The 24,295-nt window shown below is 47.6% G+C and overlaps 1 protein-coding gene across 1 annotated transcript in view; it reads right to left on the reverse strand.

Moving 5' to 3' along the window:
- Positions 1-24,295, reverse strand: part of LOC138516928 (uncharacterized) — a 382,418-nt gene that overhangs the window by 307,657 nt on the left and 50,466 nt on the right. The window lies entirely within an intron of this gene.

Here is a 24,295-nt window from a genome sequence, read left to right on the forward strand (position 1 = left end):
TGGAAACCAATAGCACTCCTACTGCTGGAGGGTTCATGCAACCCTCATGCAGGCACTCATCCATCCAGGATCAAGAATACAAACCAATAGCATCCCCACTGCTGGACAGTTCTTGCAACCCTCATGCAGACACTCACCCATCTAGGATCAAGAAACCAGAAAACCAATGCCACCCCCACTGCTGGAGAGGTCATGCAACCCTCCTACAGACACTCACCCATTCAGGATCAGGAAAACCGCAAAACCAATCGCACCCCCACTGCTGGAGAGTTCATGCAACCCTCGTGCCAACACTCACCCCTCCAGGATCAAGAATACTGCAAAACGAATAGCAACCCCGCAGCTGGAGAGTTCATGCAAACCTCATGCAGACACTCACCCATCCAGGATCAAGAAGATCACAAAACCAATAGCACAACCCATTGCTGGAGAGTTCATGCAACCCTCATGCCGACACTCACCCATCCAGGATCAAGAATACAAACCAATAGCACCCCCACTGCTGGAGAGTTCATGCAACCCTCATGAAGACACTCACCCATCCAGGATCAAGAATATCGCAAAACCAATATCACCCCACTGCTTGAGAGTTCATGCAACCCTCATGCCGACACTCACCCATCCAGGATCAGGAATATCGCAAAACCAATAGCACCCCCACTGCTGGAGAGTTCATGCAACCCTCATGCCGACACTCACCCATCCAGGATCAAGAATATCGCAAAACCAATAGCACAACCCATTGCTGGAGAGTTCATGCAACCCTCATGCAGACACTCACCCATCCAGGATCAAGAATACAAACCAATAGCACCCCCACTGCTGGAGAGTTCATGCAACCCTCATGCAGACACTCACCCATCCAGGATCAAGAATACAAACCAATAGCACTCCCACTGCTGGAGAGTTCATGCAACCCTCATGCAGACACGCACCCATCCAGGATCAAGAATACAAACCAATAGCACCCGCACTGCTGGAGAGTTCATGCAACCCTTATGCAGACACTCACCCATCCGGATCAAGAATACCGCAAAACCAATAGCACTTCTACTGCTGGAGAGTTCCTGCAACTCTCATGCAGACACTTGGCCATCCAGGATGAAGGAAACCGGAAAACCAATAGCACCCCCACTGCTGGAGAGTTCTTGCAACTCTCATACAGACACTCACCCATCCGGATCAAGAATAGCAAAACCAATAGCACTCCTACTGCTGGAGAGTTCATGCAACCCTCATGCCGACACTCACCCATCCAGGATCAAGAAAACCAGAAAATCAATATCTCCTCTGCTGCTGGAGAGTCTTGCCCACAGTTTTTTAATGGAGTAGACACAGATGTATTTCCCGCTATTTTAAGGTGTTTATTCACATTGCAATAATAAACATATCATCCATGCAGTACTGTGTTTGCGTATTTTCATTGGTGTGTGTTTTTTTTTATCTGTGTTCCATTGCTTGTTGTGCTCCTTTGAGAGGGTTTCGGGAAGTGGGGGTGGTGTAAATATGAGACAAATGCAAGAGTGTCACAGCAAAACATACTGAAATATTTAGCTATTATTGTTTGATTACGATAATGAAGGTCAGTGTTCAAATATGTCATTTGTGCACACACCAACCACAAGGTGGGTTTGCCCTTGTGGTTAAGAAATCCGCCATAGAGGCTTGCACCCCCTTGTTCGTGGCTAAACAGAACACTTCTTTAAATAAAAATAATGGTAGGTTTTGCTCATTAAAAAAAAAACAAGCTTTAGCTCAGCCACGAACCATGGGCTGCAAGACAGCAGGTGGAAAACTAAACCACAAGACCAAACTGCCCTTGTGCCTGGGGGCGAAAATGTTACATATTTCACCGCTGTGATGCAACAGTCTAATAAAAAAAAAATATATATATATATATATATCGTATAAATCATTATATATATATATATATATGTATATTTTTTTTCATGACAGCATTTGAAAAGAATATAGTGGAGAAAGAGTGGTACGCCCTCTTTTGGCGTCGCTGTTTACATCAACCCACACCCACAATTCTTTTCAAATGCAACACGATAACATTTCCTGCCAACGTGCTGCATTTGAAAATAATTATTCTTTTGAATTTGGCGTGAGGGAGTTTAGACGTGGCTGCAATGTCAGCCACGTCCAAACGTCCCCGGCGCCAAAGCAACGGCGCCAGAAAGGCTTCTGCGCCAAAATGGGTGCGCCAAACTGGCGGCCGTGCCAAAGCAGTCGCGGCAAACCGGTCAGCGCCGAATTGGCGGCGCCAAAAACGGGTGTACCGCCACGCTAGGTATAAGATTCTATGAAGTTGCTGAAGTGAACTAGACAAGAACAGGCACCAGTCTTCTATTTTACTTTCGGGTGAGCTCAGACTGCAAAACTAACAGAGGCAGAGGGAAATTCCATCCACGCTCACACCCATCTATCGCCATGTTGCAGTCAAAGGCAGAACTACTCTGCTCAAAATGTGTAAAAACGTTCTCAACTCCCAAATAAGCATCTTTCTGAAACTATACATTCTTAAAACTGCCCCACACCTTGTACACAGTGTGATAATTACTACCAAGGGATCTGAAAAGTCAGAAAGGAGTGTTGGGGGATTCAGTTGGGCTGAAAGGCTGTTTTTGTTGCTGGCTTAATAAAAAGGACCAGAGACTGGCTGAAGGAGTAAGGATGTGGGGGCTGGGCAGGGGTGGACTGGACCATAGGGATCTCTGGAGATTTCCCGCTGGGCCTCTGCACCTTGGGCCTCTTTTGTGTGGTATTTCCAAATGTCCCCATAGGAAAATGGTTGGGCTTGGTGAACATGTGTCACATGGGGCCACGTTGAAAATGATTTCCAGGGCATCTTTTGGTTCCCAGTCCACTCCTGGGGCTGGGGTGGAATGCAGGAGCAAATGTCTAAAAGAAAGTATAACATATGAGCAAGAGGCAAACTAGCATCTCTTTATGGGTTTGTGGCAGAGACCGGGGCTCACTTTCGTGTGTGTTTTGTTGGAGATATTAATGCGGCAACAATCAATACAGGGAACTCTCTCCCTTCCCAAATCAGAAAAGTGCCCCCAATATTGCTTTTAAGTTCAATCTAACCCGGTCTGTGATTCCTACAAAACCACATGGGTCCCTCGCCCTTTAGCAATAGGTAAGCCAAGAACCAGGCCGGCATATAGAAAGAATATACGTTTATTAATTAATAGGAAAATTAATATTTGTACAAAAAATCACAAATCACGCCACCTCACTCAAATGCTTTTCTTTCCTAACACTTTTAACATTATTTAAAAACACTAGTTAGTTCAGGATAACACAGATCATGTACTCTTTAACCCCACAACATGTACAGTAAAAATACTTTGCATGAGGTTCACTTTTAATGACATGTAGCACCTTCAAACATGCCCAGATCATACACTTAACAATACACTTCACATGAAGTTTGATTTAAATAACATGCAATGCTTTCCTATTGGCCAAGGCAGTTTCATATATGCAGCGCTCTGTATTTTTAATCTCCCTGCGCACTTGTAAATGCTAGTAGTGTTGGAGCACAACAGACTTTTAAAAATATTTTGCATGTATAGACCCCTTCTTCCTTCACCAGAATGCAGTGAAGAATCTCTCTCCTAACCCCCCACCTCAGCAGAGTATGCTTTCAGTCAGAGACTTTACCTTATGGAATTTTGCAAGACACTTTTCTGTCCGAGCACAAAACCCAGATATTCAGTTTACATTCAGCACCTCTCTGCTCTAAGGCAGCGTCTGAGAAATGGTGAACAGTTGGGAATTCGCTTTAGGGAATGGTGGTGTTTGCAAAAAGAAATAGGAGAATCCAATAACAGACTATATTTGTATTCACACTGGAAGCGATATTGTTGATTTTTAATTTTAACAATATCATTCTGTGTTAGTTGGCTATAGGGGAATTCATTAAATTATGATTTGATGAGAAAATGCTAGGGGTCTACCTGGTCTGCCCACCCAATCAATAATGGGGAGATTTTAAATCAAGCAGGTGCCCACAAGACTTGGTTTCGTTGGACAAGTTTAATTGCATAGATTGTCTTTAGGTTTTTGCGCTCAGGAAAGTCCTCCAGGCTTCTGGATACTTAGGGGAAACTTTAGTACTTTGATAGAGGTCTTACCAGGTTCAGTCAAGTATGTTCTCCAGCATTAATCAGCCTTTTTGATTCTCTTGTATAGATTCCCAGCAAGATTTTAGTCCTTCCTTGGTTCACCAGCAATTTGGTCAGCAGTTCCAAACCAGATGATGTCAGGCAGCCCCCTCATTCCTCTTGTGCATCACCTTATCAAATCTAAATCACACCCCCGAATATTAAAATTAGGATGTACCAGCTCATTGGCACTTGATTTGGATTGGACTTCTATTGTCCTGCCTTTTTTCTCTGATTGGTCCATTTTAGTTACTAGGCATCATGCCTTTGAACGATAACCCCACCAATGGGAAATTGCATTTTCTCACTTCTGTAATGCCTTTAAAAAATGGCAACATGGCGAATAGTTTACATTTATAGTTAAGCATAACAATATATATATATGCCTGAAATGGTCTGCCCATGCCAGACCTAATGAAACATGTCTCATTGCGGCACAATATTGCAGGTTCGAATGAGAGTTTTTCATGATTTCACTGCTTCGTGACATTTTCTGGGGAGCTAGAAACACATTTTAGGTTGTAACTCCTGTCCCCAAGATCGAATTTTGTATGGGAGTTGAATCAACAGATATGCCTATTTGTAAGCGTTACAGCGATAGTTCAATGAGTTGTGTGTGACATATGGTTCTTGAGAAAATGAACAAAGTAGGATTATCTATGCAACCCTATGGCAAAATAATGATATGATATGATGTGGCATTTATAATGCGCCTGTACACAAGTGTTTCTAGATGCAACAAGACAAGAAGGGGGGAAACAAGGGAGGACAAAATAACAATCTTACTAGGCCTCGTGTCATTCAGATTGCGCAAGTGGATAGCAGAGTGAAGGGGAAAAGTGCCAGGGGAGAGGGGAACAGGGAAGTGCAGTTAACTCACAAGTGCAGTCAGCGGGTGCAGAGAGAAGGGACTGTCGGGTTGCAGATACAGACCCTGTTTATAATGATATACATATTGTTCCTTCAATTTCACATTACATTTCTTTTCTTCCAACTCAACATGTGTTCTGGTCATTTGCTTCCTTTGTTGGTTTTTGCTAGGTGTAAATCCATTAACATTCTTGTAAAGTCAATGGCCGGAACCTGGGTCTGCTTTTCTTTTGATGCAGATGAAGACAACTCCACCTCTGACTCCTAAAGCACCTTCTGGTGTCTGTCGGATGTCATTAGTGCAGGGAGATGGACCGCGGATTGGAGTTTTAGAAAGGTCAACCCATTAAAGGCGGCTTTTATTTACCCAGTTGTTGTTATGTTATATATATGTACAGTGCACATACGCCCGAGGCACCTTGGCGCTAAGCAGCAGAGGTGAGGCAGTAGTGAGGAGAGGGGAAACCTAGAACAAAGAGATTTCAGAGAACGGCGAAAAGCAAGATGGTCAGCAGTAGCTTGGAGAGCCCAAGGTAAGTCATTCCATGCCCTTGCAGCTACCCCAACCCACCAGGAATTCCTTCTTGGTCACTGCTGTGGCTTCAAAAAGAGGTTTTAGATGATAGAAGATAGGGGGAAGGTCACTGTGTGAGTGTACTGAACAGAAACTGAAGCCGAATCTCCTGAGCAGACACTGGCGATTGTAAATGTTACAATTTCTTATTCACACAAGGCCTTTTAATATCTTGCATCATGCCTTCAATGGTCATCTTTACATCCTAACATATATTCACATGACTCTGACAATGGAGATTCGTTTTCCCATGTGTTCATTGTTCTAAGATGCACATGCACTCCTTTCCATGGTAGCCGTTTTTGTTTTTGCAAAGTTACACTTTATTCTTTGCTCTCTGTGTCAGCAAGGCTGCACTTCAGACATCAGTCACATGTGATAGTGTGAAAACAAAGAAATAATATTGAGGCTGGGTAGCCCAAAAGGAAATATACCAAACACAGGTTACAAAGGAACATACAAAGATCTTTTTAATTTACACTGAACAGTTACAAAAAAAAGTCAAAGACAAATCAGATAGCTATCGGCCCTCAGTACAACACAGCAAACTCCAGCATGGTTCGGTGTGCTCAGTGAGTGCAAATATACCTTGAAACAGTCAGGCTTTTATACAATTTTCAGCATGATGTCCAGCCCTATTGCGGGTTAACTATTCCATAAATACATCACTAATCTAGGGTTCATGCCGAGGTCGTACAACTTGTGTCCTTAAAATTTGCCTTTAATGCATTTGCCAATTAGTCTACCTGGTAACAATGTACTTTAGGATCCCACATAAAGTCTTCTCAAGCATTATACAATGTAGTTCAAACAAGTGTTCTCAGTTCAGTATTTGGATACATTGGTCTTTAACATATGTTCATGGATTAGATTCATTGACACAGGTAATCCTTTACACACAGGTCAGCGAAGGACAAGGTCTCAGTTCATGACACTAACAAGTGGCCTGCAGGCAAGTTACATATTAGCTGTACACAGAGGTCATGACGACCATGTTCTATTCTGAATGACATCGTCCACCATTTTAACTCACAGGGTGACTTTACAGGGAGAGAGAACCTAAAATGGTGGTTTACATTGATTCTAGGGTCAGGACCTTGCAACACGAATTTCTTCACAAGTAGCTTACAAGCAGATTGGCATAGGCCAATATACATATATTCATTCACATAGGAGGCATGATATAATTTCCCGTTTGACAAACCCTCCTTTTGGCCTATGCCAAGTGCTAAACTACTTCTGATCTCCTTGCGAACATTTCCATGCATTATCATCCATGCAGCCTGAATCGCTGTCAGAAAAATCTATCGCCATCAGATCATTTACTAAGATCTCTTTCAACACATATTCCTTGGAGGTTTTATCCGGGGCATACACTTTATGTCCTATCGTACCTATCACCTGAGCGCAACATCCCCCTAGCATCGAACATATACTAGGTAGACACTGAATACAACAACAAAGGAACAGAACTCCCAAAATGATCAGCAAGACTGAAAGCACTTTCCAATCCCAAGATCGCAAGAAGTCCCAGAACCAAGCGCTAAGATCCCAGTTTCCCTCGGGAACATGCACTTCTAAACTAAGGGCGTGCAGATTCTGTATTGCCTTGAAAATAGTTGGGGAGGAATCTGGTACGAAAACACAGCAAGCGGACCCCACTAATTTACATACTCCACCACGTTCAGCCAGAATGACATCTAATGCCATCCGGTACTGAAGTGCTACCAATCTGATTGCTTTCTGCTCTAATGTCATGTTATAGAGTATATCTGTGGTCCGGTTGATGGTTCTCTCCAGTACTCTCGCTAGTCTCCTGATGTCTTCGGAATTCGCTATCTGCCCAAAGAATGGAAGGAATGATTTCGCTACATCTCCCAAAACCTGTGCTGAAGTGTCACCATTCTCGTCCTGCCGTGGACGAGCCTTTGAAACTTCTACAGTACTTCCTATAAACACCCCAGGTAATAGGATTCCTAAATAACAAGTTCCCTGCCAATACCTGGGTAACCATGGGAAGGAACAAGTTACTTACCTGTAACTGTTGTTCTCCAGCATGGGTCTGGCATGGATTCACATGCTCATGAATATTCCCCGTCGTCAGGCTGGGAATCCTCGGTAAAGAAAAAACCAGTATCAGTTTCGTTTCTGATCTGTCTTTCGTAGTAGTAACCAATCACTGGTCTCTGCGTCATACTGACCACAGCCAATGACTGCCCTCTACCTAAGCCCCGCCTCTGGCAGCCATCTTCAGATTTGGAAGCATGTGAAGTGGCAGTATGACCAAGTGAAGAGCCGCAGAGGGGTAGGCGGGAGGGTTCGCATGTGAATCCATGCCAGACCCATGCTGGAGAACAACAGTTACAGGTAAGTAACTTGTTCCTTCTCCAGAATGGGGTCTGGCATGGATTCACATGCTCATGAATAAAGAATACATAGCAGTACACACATGCACAACCACGGGAGGTGGCAAAGGCTCAACATTAAGCATTACATCAAACTCAACATTAAGCATCTTACCTCCTCACCAGGCTCACCTCAGGCGAACAGATTGCGCAGCACTGCTTGGCCGACCCTGGACTCCTCCCTGGAATCCCGATCGACGCAGTAGAATTTCGTGAAGGTGTGCGTCGACCTCCACGTAGCAGCCCTGCATATGTCCAGCAGGGGCACACCAGATAGGAACGCCGTGGTAGCTGCGATCGCTCTGGTGGAATGGGCTCTCGGACGGCCAGGCAGCGGTTGGTTTGCCAACCGGTGACAGTACATGATACAGCCGGAGAGCCATCTGGAAATGGAAGCCTTCGAGAGAGCCTTCCCCTGATTGACAGGTCCAAAGTTTACAAAGAGTTGTGACGTCTTCCGAAAACACTTCGTGCGGTCCACGTAGAACTTCAGCGCTCTAGCCACATCCAGCGAGTGCAAAGTCCTTTCAGCCGGCGACGAAGGCGACGGGAAGAACACAGGTAACACCAAGGGTTCGTTGAGATGGAAGTCCGACGGTACCTTGGGCATGAAGGAGGGGTGCGTCCTGAGCACTACCCTCGTGTCGTGAAAAGTCAAGTACGGAGCCTTGCAGAAAGGGCCTGGATCTCTCCCACCCGTCGTGCGGAGGTTATGGCCACGAGAAACGCTGTTTTCCACGACAGAAATTTCAACGGGGCCGAGTGTAGAGGCTCGAATGGAGGTCCCATGAGCTTTGTCAGCACCACGTTGAGCTCCCACGCCGGGGCCGGAGCCTTCACCGGCGGGAACAACCTGAATAGTCCCTTCATGAACTCCTTCACCAGACGATGAGACCACAAGGACGTCCGTCCCGTGGTTCTGTTGTATCGGGAGATCGCAGCAAGATGAATCTTGATGGACGCGTGTGCCAGACCAGCCTTGGCCAGCGTCAGCAGGTACGGCAGTACTTGGGGAGCCGTAATCCGTAGAGGGTTAATCTTCTGTGCGCGGCACCAGACAGAGAACCTCTTCCATTTGTGTCCGTAGCACTTAAGAGTCGAGGACGCCCTGGCCTTTGCAAGAACCTCTCTGCAGTCGGCCGGTATGTCGTATCCTCCAAACTCTAGCGCTGCAGGAGCCAGGCCTGCAAGTTCAGCGACTTGGGGTCGCGGTGGAGGATGGCGCCTCCTTCCCTGGAGAGTAGATCCGCGTCCGCCGGCAGCTTGATTGGCGGGGACGCTGACAAGTCCAGAAGGTCCGGGAACCATATCTGCCTCGGCCACGCAGGTGCGACGAGGATCATCCTGCACCGTGACCTCTTGAGCTGGTTGACAAGCCGGATTAGCAGAGGCAAGGGAGGGAAAGCGTAGAGGAAAAGGCCCTCCCAGGGGAACGAGAAAGCATCGCCCATGCTCCTCGCCTGGGGAAACCTGCTGGCGAACCTCCGGCACTTGGTGTTCGTCGCCGTCGCGAACAGGTCGATCTGGGGTGTGCCCCACCGTCGGAAGAGGCGATCCACTAGATCCTGCCGTAGTTCCCACTCGTGGCACGAGCGCAGCTCCCTGCTGAGTGAGTCGGCGATGGTGTTTTTTATCCCTGCCAGATGAAACGGCACCAGGAATATCCCTTGGGCGATGGCCCAATGCCACAGGTCCTGCGCCTCCTTGGACAGTGCCGGGGACCTGGTCCCGCCCTGTTTCCTGATGTAAAACATGGTGGTGGTGTTGTCGGTGAAGATCCTCACCACCTTGCCCTTGAGGGACGGAAGGAAGGACCTGAGGGCCCAAAACACTGCACGGAGCTCCAGGACGTTGATATGCAGGGCCTTCTCCGTCGGGAGCCAAAGTCCCCTTGCGTGCAGATTTTCGGTGTGCGCTCCCCACCCAGGGAGGCATCCGTGGTCACTGTCTCCTGGTGGGCTGGGGTCTGGAAGTCCATGCCCGCCGTCAGATGCGCGCGGGTGCCCCACCACTGTATCACTCGTCGGAAGCTTTCGTCGAGCTTGATCCTTTCCTCGAAGCTGCCCGTCGTCTGGATCCAGCGTGCATCCAGGAATTCTTGCAACGGGCGCATCCGGAGCCTGCACATGGGAATGAGGTAGATGCAGGAAGACATCATCCCGAGGAGGGACTTGATGGACCTCACTTTGGCCGCGTCGGCCACCAACATCCGTTGCACCTTGCCCAAGATGGTCCTGGTCCTCTCCTCCGACGGGGAGGCCAGAAGGGACACTGTGTCGAGCCTCGCTCCCAGAAACAGTGCGTCTTGCGCGGGCACCAGGTGGGATTTGGCGTAGTTCACGGAGAATCCCAGGTCTGTGAGGAGTTGGACGGTCCTTGCCGTGTGGTCCACGGCGAGCTCCCTCGTCTTGGCGCGGATGAGCCAGTCGTCTAGGTAGGGGTAGACGTGGATCCCCTCGCGGCGCAGCTGCGCCGCCACCGGTGCGAGGCACTTGGTGAATACCCTGGGTGCCGACCGTAGTCCGAAGGGGAGGGCTTTGAACTGGTAGTGACGCCCTTGGACCACGAACCTGAGGAATTTTCGGTGCCCCTTTAGGATGGGAATGTGGAAGTAGGCATCCTCCAAGTCCAACGACGATAGGAAGTCTCCTTCCTCCAGCTGACCCAGGACGTGCTGGAGGGTGACCATCCGGAACTTCTGCGCCTTGATGAACTTGTTCAGACGTCGCAGGTCTAGGATGGGGCGCCATCCCCCCGTCTTCTTCCTCACAAGGAAGTATCTCGAGTAAACTCCGGAGCCCCGAAGCCTCTTTGGGACGAGTTCGATGGCGCCCTTCCTGAGCATCGCCTTTACCTCCAGAAGAAGTTGAGGGACGTGAAGTTCTTTCCTGGCCACGGGGGGGACGCGCGGGCATCTTCTCTGAAACTCGAGTGCGTGTCCCCGGGCCAGAGCGTCCAGCACCCAACGGTCGGTGGAGATGGACTCCCACACGCTGACGAAGCTCGCCAGCCGGCCTCCCACCGGGGTGCTTCGGTGGGGGCCCGACCCCACGGCCGGTTCAATCCTGCTTGGACGCGGCCTTGCCGCCTTGACCTCCTTGGCGACGACGGCGGGGTCCGCTAGACTTGCCTCGTCCTCTGTAGGCCTCTTGCGACGACGAGCGGGCCGCTTGACGGTAGGAAGCGAAACCGCCGCCGGAACTTTTGGAGGCGCCCTTGCCTCCGCCGCTCCGAAAGGGCGTCCGTCGTTGCTGCAGAACTCCAAGGGCCCGGGCCGTCTCAGTATCCGCCTTAATGGCCTGAAGGGAATAGTCCACTGTCTTCCCAAACAGGTTGTTCCCATCGAAGGGCATGTCCAGGACTCTGGTCTGGACGTCTTGCCGGAAGTCCGTAGCCTTGAGCCATCCACGACGTCGAAGGCAAACGCCGTTGCCCAACTGCCGGAACCCAGTGTCGGCGATGTCCGTCGCCACGGTGATGGCGTGGTCCGAGGCCACCTCACCTTCCTGCAGGATCTCCAAGGCCTCCGCCCTCTTGTCGTCCGGCAGAAAATCCAGCAGGGGAGCTATTTTGAACCAGAGCTCCCTGTCGTAGCGGGCCACGATAGCCAAGGCGTTGGCCGCTTTAATCGTCGTCGCCGCCGACGAGATGACTCTACGTCCCATCGCATCCAATTTCTTTCCCTCGCCGTCCGGCGGGGAAGTCGATGTGGAGGCCGCACCCCCCCCGCTTTCTTCCTGGCCGCCGCGGAGACGACGGAATCCGGGGTAGGCTGCGCCCGGAGGCACAGGGGGGCCGTGTCCGGGACCCGGTACTTTTTCTCGTACCGGTCTCTTCTAGCTGGTGTCGTGGAAGGGTTCTTGAGGAGGGTAAGGCCCTCATCCCAAATGTCGTCCAACAGGGGCACTGCGAGGACCGTCTTCCTCTTGGCCTCGCGCCGCTGATAAAGGAAGCCTTCCTTTTTCTTCTCCTCAGGGCAGAGTTGGAAAAGCTCGGAAGCCCTGGAGATCATGGAGTGGAAAGATCCGATCTCGTCGGGCGGAGAAGCCCTGGCGGGAGGCGACGACGGAATATCCTCGTTGTATGCCTCGTCGTCCGTACCCGTCGCTGCCGTGTCAGTCCCCGTATCATCCCCTCGGGTGGACGGGGAGGAGGGCTGGACGGGGCGCGACGGCTGAAAAGGAGGTGGTGGGTGGATCCTTCTTTTCTTGGTAGGGGGAACACCAGAAGGCCCCGGTTCTGGATCCCCCGAAGGGAGAGGTCCCTCCGTCGGCAACGGTAGCCTCGTCCTTATCTCGGAGCATAAGGACTGTATGGCCAACAAAATGGCCGCCGAGTTGTCTTGCGGCGCTGGCAGAGGGGAATCCGACGGGCGAGCAGGGGCCCCGTCGGTATCCTCGACGATGTCGTCGTCGTCACCTGCGTCGGGGTCCATTCCGACGGGCTGGCCTTCTTCCACGCCTAGGCCGTGGCTTAAGACCTCGATCAGCTCCTCTTCTGAGGTTGAGGCCGAATCTACGACGACGCCCTGCCCCCCCTTCTTCTTCCCCACGGGGGGTTTCACGGGGGTCCTATCGATGGGCACAAAAGAAGACTCCCTCCGAGGAGGCAGGGAGATTCTGGGCCCCGAGGTCGCCACCACTGGTGTAGCCTCCACAGGCTGAGCCAGGGCCGCCGCGACCGTTTCAATAGAGGGCTTGGCCGGATGGATCAAGGCCTTCACCACCTTAGGTGCGCTCACCGCCTTATCCTTGAGGGAGGGGGCACTGCCACGCTCCTCCTCTGCCTTAGAGCTCGACCGGGGCCTCTCCAGGAGCTTCGCCGGGTGCTCGGCCTTCCTCTTACCCGACCCAGAGCGTTGGCTCGTGGTTGATGGTGCCGGGGAGGGTGCGCCCTGCCTGACGCCCGTAGAGCCCAACCGTTCGGCGCTCCCGGTGCCAGCGGACTCGCGGTGCTTGGCCTTATGTTGGGCCCCCGTTGCCGGGGCGCCCTCAAAGGTCTTAGAAGACCGCTCGGATTTCCTCTTCTTCTCGCCGGACGGGCTCTTACCCTCCAGCCAGTTGGCGAGACGTTGATGGCGGTCCTTCATGGTCCGTTCCGACATGTTGCCGCAAAACGCACAGTCCTTCTCCACGTGCGTCTTGTCCTCATGAAGGCAGTAAAGGCAGAAAGAGTGTTCGTCCTCCTTAAAGACGTTCTGCAGCTGGCATCCAGGGCATACCCTGAACAGCTTTCCGGGCGTCGAGCTTCCCTTCTCCTGGGCCATCTCCGAGACCGGGCCTGAGAAGCTTCTGGAGTCCTCCGAAGTGTAGCTCGACGAAATATTCACCCTTGATGGGCGCAGACGAATCCGACACGGGTCCCCGTTGATCGGATGTAGGATCGGTGGAGCTTGAGGCTCTTTTGACCGAAAAAATCGAAGTTTTCTGTGAAAAAGCGTGAAAAAATAGCACTAACGCTCGAGAGCAATAGCACAAGGATCCCAACACATGAACGTGCGGTAAAAATCTGAAGATGGCTGCCAGAGGCGGGGCTTAGGTAGAGGGCAGTCATTGGCTGTGGTCAGTATAACGCAGAGACCAGTGATTGGTTACTACTACGAAAGACAGATCAGAAACGAAACTGATACTGGTTTTTTCTTTACCGAGGATTCCCAGCCTGACGACGGGGAATATTCATGAGCATGTGAATCCATGCCAGACCCCATGCTGGAGAATGCTACATTACCGCAAACGAAATAGACAGGTTCGCCTACATACAAAGGTCTGTCCTCGCCAGTCAAATTTGCAACGTTGGCACAACCTCTAAAATTTCCCATTGACTGAGTGCCATTCCTCTGTATGCAGAAAGAATCTGAATCGGGGCTATGGTTAACAGTATAGGAAGGAGGCATGGCATCCTTATTGCCTATCGGAGCCATTTTGAAGGAAATCAAAGATTGGAAAGGACGGGACAGTCTATCAGAGGGCCTAATAGAAGCTATGTTAGGCTTGCTCCTATTTGCGAAAAGCGAGCATCCCAGGGGAGTCAGAACACGTTTCTCAAAACTATTCAAATTAGTGCCATCAAAGTTCCCCGAGATGTTATCATTCCAACGACCAAAGAACAATGCTCTAAAAGAAGCATAACAAGCAGTTTTCAAAGGTAAAGGGTGAATATACCAACCTAGCCCCTTATCCCCATGTTGCGGTAAATGTGAGCAGACCCAACAGTTGGACCTATTAAAGATAGCATGTGTCGCATTCATAATTAGTAACAGAGTATTATTATAATATTGTTGTCTATGCTGGAGATCTCTAGGAGACAAAGTATGCAAATGTACAAAAGGTGTAGACACAGTGGGTGAATTTTCGGTCGGTAGCAAGGAATCTAAAGGATGAGTTTCTTCAAAGTACCAAAGGCCTAAGACAGCAACTATTATATAACCAAATATTATCATAAAAATACAGCAATACGTTTTCGGGGCCCAGGCATTACGTCCATTGTCCTGGTTGGTCACACAATTATTTACAAGTCCAATACGTGCACTGGCGGTCGCAGGCATCGCAGTCTTCAAACGAGTAACCCCAAAGTTATTTTGCTGGTGACCTCCCGGCCGCGCGACTTCTTAATCCTTCCACAACCCTAACCAACAGAATCCCCTTTTCCCTCAAACAATTATTTGGGCAAAAAGGCAAGCCCTCGATGATTCTTTTCCTTCTCCGAATGCACAGCCGAACCGTGCTGTAAATCTATCAGATGCACAGCAAGACCGTGCCGTATGTCTATTTTCTTGGACGCAGATTGTACCTTGCTGTTCTTGGTACTGATTGATCCAGAAACAATGTGTCGTCACTTCCCGTTGGAAGCAACGTATCAGGAGCAAATGCAGATGCAGAGCCTGAAGCAACGATTCCCGGAAGCAAAACTTTTGGAGAGTGTGAATACAATATGGCAGGTTTCCCAAACCTCACAGGCTCAGAAAGATTCTCTGACACACTCTCAACGCTATTTACTGCTTTGGGATCGTTGGTTGCAGCATTAGCAAGGGGTTCTGTTTCTTATGTAGTGTGTGACACTGGGTGTGGAAGTTTCTTGAGGTGCGACGCGTGGATCCAGTGCTTCCGTCCTGCGACACGCACTGCAGTTTGGGTGACCAACAGGACCTGGAATGGGCCCCGCCACCGAGGTGCGAGGCAGGAAGAGCGTTCGAATGCTTTGACGAGCACCCAGCTCCCAGGCCGTATACCGTGGCCCGGGCCCTCGGATCACACAGGTAAAGCTACTCGTACCTGGTGATAAATCAAATACAGGTTTTTAGTCAACTGGCTACAATAATCTGACAATAATACATTTTCCACGTTCTTCAAAGTTTTACGTTTAGGAAGATTCCAGATATTAGCAGGCCTCCCCATTACCACCTCAAATGGAGAGAGCCCAGTCTTAGTTTGAGGGGTTGTACGCATAGCTAATAACACGATCAGTAAGGCATCTGGTCATTTTAACTTAGTGCCGGCACACGTCTTAGCGAGTTTGTTCTTGATGATACCATTGTGTCTTTTCCCATATCCGGCGCTCTGAGCATGTCTGGCCGAATGGAATCGTTTGGCAATTTGCAATGCCGCACATATCTGTAGAATTACAGCAGCGATAAAATGTGGACCATTGTCCGACCAGATAACTCTCGGCAAACCGAACCGTGGGAAGTACTCCTTTAACATGGTTTTCGCAGTGGTCATTGCTGTAGCATCCTTGACAGGGAAAGCCTCAACCCACTTACCAAAGGCACAAATGACAACCAAAACATACTTCATATTCTGCACCGTTCCATCTCAATGAAATCAAAGTGAATAACTTCGAAGGGGACAGATGGTGGACCAAAACTGCCCCTCGGAGTTGATGTTCCCTTTCCCACATTATGTTGTAGGCAACTCATACAATTCTGAACACAGCGCTGGGCAATTTTTGAAATCTTATCATTTACCCAAACTTTCTCTAACATTCTCGTCATTTTCTGGGCACATATATGCGTAGGGCCATGTGCCATGACGACCATCATCATTATATAAGCGTCAGGAAGTAGCCATTTCCCTTCAACCATGTCCACCCAACACCCATCATCATCGAGTTTCCCCAAGCCTTCTGCCCATCCCTTGGATTCTTCTAATGTGGCATCGGCTCGGATATCCCGTACAGACCCGACACCCTCATCCATTGCATAGGCATCTACAGTCTCCCTTGAAACATACATCTCTGTAAAGAGATCGGTGGCAGTTTGTCTAGCTATCTGATCAACGAAAGCATTCCCTTTTCCTATGTCATCTATAATCTTTTGATGTACTGCACATTTCACGAATGCTAACTGAGTACGGAGCGCAAGCGCTGAGAGCAGTTGTACTATTAGGGAGCCATGTTGAATCTTGGTGCCATGCGAAGTTATAAACCCTCTCTCTGACCAAAGTCTCCCAAAGTTGTGAGCCACCCCAAAGGCATACTGACTATCGTTATATATGTTTACTGTAAGCCCTTCGGAAAGTTCACAAGCTCGGGTCAATGCTATAATCTCTGCGGCCTGCGCTGAGTTATGCGTGATTCTCTTGGTTTCCATGACCGTGCTCAATGTGGTGATTGCATAAGCAGCTGTGGATGTACCATCCGGGAGTTTGAAACAGGAGCCATCACAAAACATCTCCCCTTGTGGCTTATTCAAAGGAGTGTCCTTTAGATCAATTCTACCCTTTGTCTCTTGTACGGTAGTATACAGACAGTCATGTGACTCTTCATCACCGCAAGCAGTATCTTGCGGGAAAGGTAGGAGTTCAGCCGGATTAAGAACACAACACCTCTTAATTTGAATGTGAGGAGCAAACAAGATCAATTCATATCTCGTCAACCGTGCAGAAGTGAGGTGTTGTGTTTGGGTTCTGTTTAGTAGAACATCTACAGAGTGAGGCACCATCAGGGTTAGATCATGGCCTAGGACCATTCCCTCACTCTGCTTTACAGACGCAGCAGCAGCAGCGACAGCTCGCAAACATCTTGGCAAAGCGCATGCTACAGGATCAAGGGCGGAAGAAAAGTAACTGCATGGCCTATTCTTCCCTCCATGTTCGTGCGTTAATACAGCCAAAGCACATCCATCACATTCATGCACAAACAACACAAAGGCCTTTTCATAATTTGGTGTGCCCAAAACCGGTGCCGAGCACAATGCAGTCCTGAGCAACTCAAATGATTGCTGGTGTTCCGTGCTCCATGGTAATGGCGAAGAAATGTCCTTCTTCGCCAAAGCCAACATCGGCTTGATCACTAGTGAGAAGTTTGGGATCCACAACCTACAGTAAGAAGCCAAACCTATCAAGGCTCTAACTTCCTTCTGTGTATTTGGGACAGACATGCCAGAAATGCGTTTTATTCTTTCAGGTGTCAATCTTCTTCCCTCCTTTGACAGGAGATAGCCTAAATAGGCGACCTCCTGGCAACAATAATGAAACTTTTTAAGCGAAGCTTTGTGACCATGTTTAGCTAAATGAATAAGCAACAACACAGTGCCCTCTTAACAAGAGCTCTCGGAGTCAGCAGCCAAAAGCAAATCATCAACATATTGAAGCAATGTCCAAGTAGGGGGCAATTCAAGGGTATCAAGCTGTTCTTTTAAAGCCCTACTGTAGATGCTGGGACTTTCTGTGTAACCTTGAGGTGCACGAGTAAATGTGAACGAGCATCCCCATAAGGTGAACGCGCACAAGTATCTACTATCCTTGTGTATAGGAATATAAAAGAAAGCATTCTTCAGATCCACAACACTAAAGTAAGTAGCTGTAGCTGGAATCATGGTTAATATTGTTGTCACATCAGGCACAATCGGAAATTGCGGAGCGACGACTTTATTAATGGCACGCAAATCAATTATAAAATGAAATGGAATTGCATTATCGCCTTTCTTGTACACGGGTAAAATCGGACTATTGCACAAACTACCTGCAATTTCCTCAATCACCCCGCGATGCACAAAATCGGAAACAATGCATTTCAAAGCTCGCTCGCCCTCAACTGAGATCTTATACTGTGGAATGCGTGGCAGCTTAATTCCATGTTTCAAGACTATTTTAACAGGCTCAATCTGTAGAACACCGACATCATTGTCATCAATTGCCCATAAACACTCTGGTACATCAATGAATTCTGGTGGCAACGGTCTAGTCAGGAACTGGGAAACAGAAAGTTGCTGTGGTGAAATCGTTAAACGCACTCCATCAGAAGAACAATAAATTACCGCGTTTAATTCCTTCAACAGATTCAAACCCAGCAAATTCTCTCCACAGTTCGAAGTCTAAAGACATGGACAGTGGTCCGTAAAGGGACCCAGAGAAATAGGTACCGGTGAAGAAACCGGACAGACAACTGGTGTGCCAGAAAACCCTACAGAAACGTTGGTTTGCCCTGACAGCGAAATGTTTGGAACCCGTGAATGATCAATGGAACACTTCTGTGCTCCAGTGTCTATCAAAAACTGATGTTTCCTATTTCCCACTACCATTTCAACGTAGGGACCTTTCTAATTAATGGGAATAGGTGCAGGTTCCAAATCCCGCTTTGGGCAATCCTAACGAAACAAAATATCATCAAAAGGAAGCTCTTCAGATAGATATGCAGCAGAAGGATGATCAAATATGTTTCTAGTATCCACACTTGAAGTCCGATTATCCTGTGAAAAAGGTTGCTCGGGATCCTGTGAAAACTGACCTCTACCAGGGCCCCCTACACCCGGGCGACCTCTGGATCGTCTACCCATATTTCCTAATGTGTTATTCGACCTCTGTCGAAGGACGGGGCATTGTGCACGCCAATGACCCTCCTGACGACAATAGGCACACTGATTAATGTTCACAGGACCCAAGGGCACATTCCCTTGTGGAACATACTGACCTCTAATCTGCGAACTACCCCCTCTGGGGCCTCTAACAATTTGTTGTAACAATACTTTAGTCTTTAAATCACCTTTTCTCTTCTCGACTCTATCTTTTTCATTATTGACATGGTTCTCGTAGTACTGAGCCATGTGCAGTACTTCTGATTGGGATTTCGCCTGCCAAGCGCTCTCGGAAGACATCATATGTGACAGGATGTCAGGCAGCAATCCACGTACAAATTTGTCTACAAATAATCTTTTCCCAGACTCTGTGCCTATGTCTTGTCCACTGAAATCCAAAAATACCTGTTTAAACCGATTAAAGAACTAGGTAGCACCCTCAGACTTCCCTTGGATACAGGCCGTAAGCTTGTCCCAAATAATTCTCTTTCCGGGAATTATGGTTTTTAATTTTGCAATGATTCTGTCAGGCAAAGTCAGTATCACCTGAAGCGGTCTCTCACCAGCTGGCCTTTCTCCGTCGAACCTAGTTATGTTAGCCCATGTATCTCCCAACCCAGGTACATCGTCTATAGTCCTAACTTGTTTCCACAAATCTACGGGCAGGAGTACAGGAAATAACAAATCAATATCGCCTAGGGTGAATACTGAGGACTGCAAGACGGACTCGATTTCTTTATAGAACCCTGTCGGATTTTTCCTAATGTCGGGAATAGACTGTCTAATGGTGTTCACTTCCTGTCTTGAGAACGGGACGTGAACAAACTGTGATACATAATGTGCAGTAATGTTCACAGCGACTATACCCTGTGCAGCATCGGCCGCAATCTCAACCTTTGGGACAAATGTCGGAGGAACCTCTCTCATAGGCAACTGAGAAGTAGGCAACTCCGAACGCTTACAAAGCAACAAAGCCAAGTCGAGCGCTAAAGCAGTCGAAGAAGTGTCAAGTGAAAAAGCTCTCTTATATATGCTCAATAACTCTGTGGGACAATTAATCTTCCTTTTTACACACTCATCCTGCAGGTACTCTACCATTACCTGTATCACCTTCCTCTGCATTTCTAGCGTATATTAACTGTATGTGTCATATACCTCAACTGCAGTTATCGATATGTCTGAAATCCATCTAATCGCGTCTTTCGTACAAATTCGCGTTTCCTCAGATATCGATTTACGACACTGAAGAAACCGTTTCTGTACATACATACTTTCCCCTTCATCATCCTCATTCTGTAACCTTTCCAACTCCTTTCTATACTCAAATATCCTCTCAACATGCTCATGTACATTCTCCACAGTGTCTCTTTAAAACACTAAAGTATTCAGATCCCTCAAACCTTGTGGGAGATCTGCATTATTTAATTTACCCCACATTACACATAAATTAATCCCTAAACCTTCAATAAAAACATTTTTCTCAGGAAAATTATCCATATTAGATAGTGTGGCAAGAACATTAGCTCGATCATCTCTCTCCATACAATGCTTAGGCCATGCAATAAAATCTTGTTTCTTCTCTAACGGTACAGTATTGCGAGTGACAACCCTCGAGCCCGCACTATGATCAACTACAAGCGGTAAAAGACTACTTGGAAGAGGAGGGGCAGGCAAATTCAATGGAGGTACTGTTACTGGTATAATAGGAAGAGGCAGAGGAGCAGGTGGAGGGACAACAACTGGAAGAAATGGAACAACTGGAGGAGCAGGAACAATAGGTTGAGCAGGAACAGCAGGAATAACAGCAGGGAGAGGCACAACAGAAAGAAGAGGAACATACGGAGGTGGTGCAGAGGCACCAGGCCTTCGCTCATTTAACAATTTGTCAATAAATTAATCAGAAACATGAAGATCTTTAGAAGGATAGATTTTCTGAATACCGAGTGAGAAAGCCCTATCCATATTCCTAGCCGACTCAGACTGTTTGTCTTGATCATATAGCAACGCTTTTTCAGCGTTCGTTTTATGACGGCGTGCATGTTTCTCTCTACTCTTAAGCTGCTGTAACGCTTCTTTTTTCCAATTCTGTACAACATCAAATGCTGCAGGTCTAGCCTTTTTCTTTAACAAAATTGACTCTAAATATTCAATACGAGGGATTTCAAAACTACCATCGACTGGCCACTGAAGTTCGGAGGCATGTCTGGTTTGTCTGTGCCAAATATCATTAAATGCTATACTTCCAATGCCCTGCTTACAGTACATAGTACATGCCGGCCACCACTCCTGTGGTGCCGGACGGCTAAATTCCAAAGATTGTCTATCACTGTGGAATAATGCCCTAAAGCAGGTAGACAATTTCCCAGGCATATCAAATGTTGGTGTTACCTGGTCAATAATTGTGTCTGCAGATACAATGCGCCAAATTCAAATTGTCAGGATTAAATTAAGAATCAGGTCACGACTCACCTGACCAAACCTAAGGAGGTCCGATCGGATTTCAAAGAACTTTACCTTGTGTTTGGTGATTTCGGCAAATCTGCCTGCCTCGAGAAATGGACCCTCGTCAAGATGCCGTCTCGGACCACACGCTAATTGTCCAAGGATTGAGTCGTGCAGCGCTGCTGAGGTATCGCGTCTCGTTCAGTGGGGCCCCTTTTTGTCACACCGTCCGATCCCGGTCCGATAGCGTGCGTCAACCTTCAACAATCCGGCATCAATCTTGAGGGTCCCTATTTGGGCGCCAACTTTGAAAACAAAGAAATAATATTGAGGCTGGGTAGCCCAAAAGGAAATACACCAAACACAGGTTACAAAGGAACATACAAAGATCTTTTTAATTTACACTGAACAGTTACAAAAAAAGTCAAAGACAAATCAGATAGCTATCGGCCCTCAGTACAACACAGCAAACTCCAGCATGGTTCGGTGTGCTCAGTGAGTGCAAATATACCTTGAAACAGTCAGGCGTTTATACAATTTTCAGCATGCTATCCAGCCCTACTGCGGGTTAACTATTCCATAAATACATCACTAATCTAGGGTTCATGCCGAGGTCGTACAACTTGTGTCCTTAAGATTTGCCTTTAATGCATTTGCCAATAAGTCTACCTAGTAACAATGTACTTTAGAATCCCACATAAAGTCTTCTCAAACATTATACAATGTAGTTCAAACAAGTGTTCTCAGTTCAGTATTTGAATACATTGTTCTTTAACATATGTTCATGGATTCGATTCATTGACACAGGTAATCCTTTACACACAGGTCAGCGAAGGACAAGGTCTCAGATCATGACACTAACAAGTGGCCTGCAGGCAAGTTACATATTAGCTGTACACAGAGGTCAAGACGGCCATGTTCTATTCTGAATGACATCGTCCACCATTTTAACTCACAGGGTGGCTTTACAGGGAGAGAGAACCTAAAATGGCGATTTACATTGATTCTAGGGTCAGAACCTTGCAACACGAATTTCTTCACAAGTAGCTTACAAGCAGCTTGGCGTAGGCCAATATACATATATTCATTCACATAGGAGGCATGATATAATTTCCCGTTTGACAATAGAAGGTAGTTTCAGGGCTTTGGCCTAGTCACCCAAATGCAAGGCCCATTTAGTGTATTTCATTTGCTCTGAAAAAAGCATTCTAATATTTGGCAGTTGCAAGTGAAATACTGCCCTTTTGTCTGTCAGCCAACAGTGTGCCTTTGAATTCCCTTCTGCAGTGTAGTCTCATATTCCATGTTCCTGGTTTTCAACCTGCAGAGGGCTCACATTTCCATGGTGTCTCCGTTTTATCCAAAGACAGAAAAATGTTCCTGTTTTGCAGTTTGACAATGAAATGCTGGCCTCTTCTCTGCCAGCCCACAATGTGTTCCATGCGCTGCATGTGTAGGCCTGATGTAGCCAAATGCAGTTTCCTTTTTGTCTGGGGGCTGTATTTGAACGACACTATTTGTAGTTTTATGGGGATCAAACGGGCCCAGGTCATCTGGACATCACTGGAGTTTCTTTTGAAAATCATTGAATTCCTATAGGTTATTCATTTGAAACTTAAGTCAATACATTGTTTCTTGGAGGATTTGTTTATTGCATAAAAGTCAATGACTGGAAAGCAAGTTTCCAGGTGACACAGAGACTTTGGCCAACTGGGAGACGAAAGAGTTACTGTTTGAGCAGTTATTTTTAAAAAACAATATATATTTATGGGTATTGCTGCTCTTTAAGTTTTAAGTAAAGGTGCAAGGAGTTTAAAACATGACAGGGTAAATGTTTAGGACTATGATTCCCATGAACCCCCACCACTGACTACACATGCTAGGGCTGATGGGGTTTGTAGTCCAAAACAAAGGTCTCAGAGCACTGGTTTAAGGGAATAACAGGCATTGTGTGGTAGTGTAGATGTCCAGAATACATATGTATGAGATAGAGAGAGAGAGAGAGAGAGAGAGAGAGAGAGAGAGAGAGAGAGAGAGAGAACAAATTGCCAGCTTCTGCCACCAGACAACAACTCGCACAATTTACTAGTGATTGAAATTAATTTGCCTTATACTTGCATCATATAATAATAATTTTGTGATTTTATAGAGCTTTGTATAGAAGGGCCACTTCTAAGCACTGTAATAATCAGCACTATTGTTGCCCAGTCATAGCACAGAAGATGAAGGGTCGAGTCAGCACAAATTGGGGGTCTTGCACCCGTGTTGCATTTCATCACCCCACTTCCCACAGCAGGTCTTGTACACAAGCTGCCCACCTGGCCTACCACTATTCACCAGGTGTTGGCATCACATCCCCAAGTGTTCACACCATTAGTCAGGTTTGCCATCTTGAGACTTGTTCTAGATATTGGCATCCTATCCTCAGGGACTCTCACCGTATGCCAGGTGTGGCCAATAAGCCCTCACAATATGGTGGGCACGGTTATGGTCTAAGTAGTTCCATTATCAGGCACCATGGCTGCTTCAGCTTATAGCCCACCTCCTCCTCTCGTCTCCCCTTACATCCAATGGACTTTTTGGAGCTAACTTAATTTTACTTCATGTACTTGGTGAGTGTACTCTTAGTCCCCACCAGCCAACTCCTTCCCCCTCTTCCACTCTTCCCTGGGAGCATTAGCGAGGGCATATGAGCAGAGCACTCAGCAGCCAGAAGCCTATTGGCACTTGCCACACTTTCAACTGAGACTGACTTTTGGAAGAATAGATTGCAACATCCAGGAGAGCGCCCTTCATGTAGACAATTAAAAAACATGGGACAGTGAGAATGAAATCCTGTGTGTGCTATAGTCTTTAAGCACAAGTCATGAACGCGTTCTTTCTTTCTATTGCAATGATGTGATTGTGTTGGCGAGGCAGCAGCAAAGGCCGGGGAGGGCAGAACAGGGCTCTTGCTGCACTGGGGCGAGACTAGACATTGCCTGGGAAAATGAAACCCATGGCTCGAGGTTCATCTCTGACACCTATCGAGACA

The sequence above is a fragment of the Ambystoma mexicanum genome, chromosome 6q, assembly GCF_040938575.1.
Source record: "Ambystoma mexicanum isolate Mex_15411 chromosome 6q, UKY_AmexF1_1, whole genome shotgun sequence".
Lineage (NCBI taxonomy): Eukaryota > Metazoa > Chordata > Amphibia > Caudata > Ambystomatidae > Ambystoma > Ambystoma mexicanum.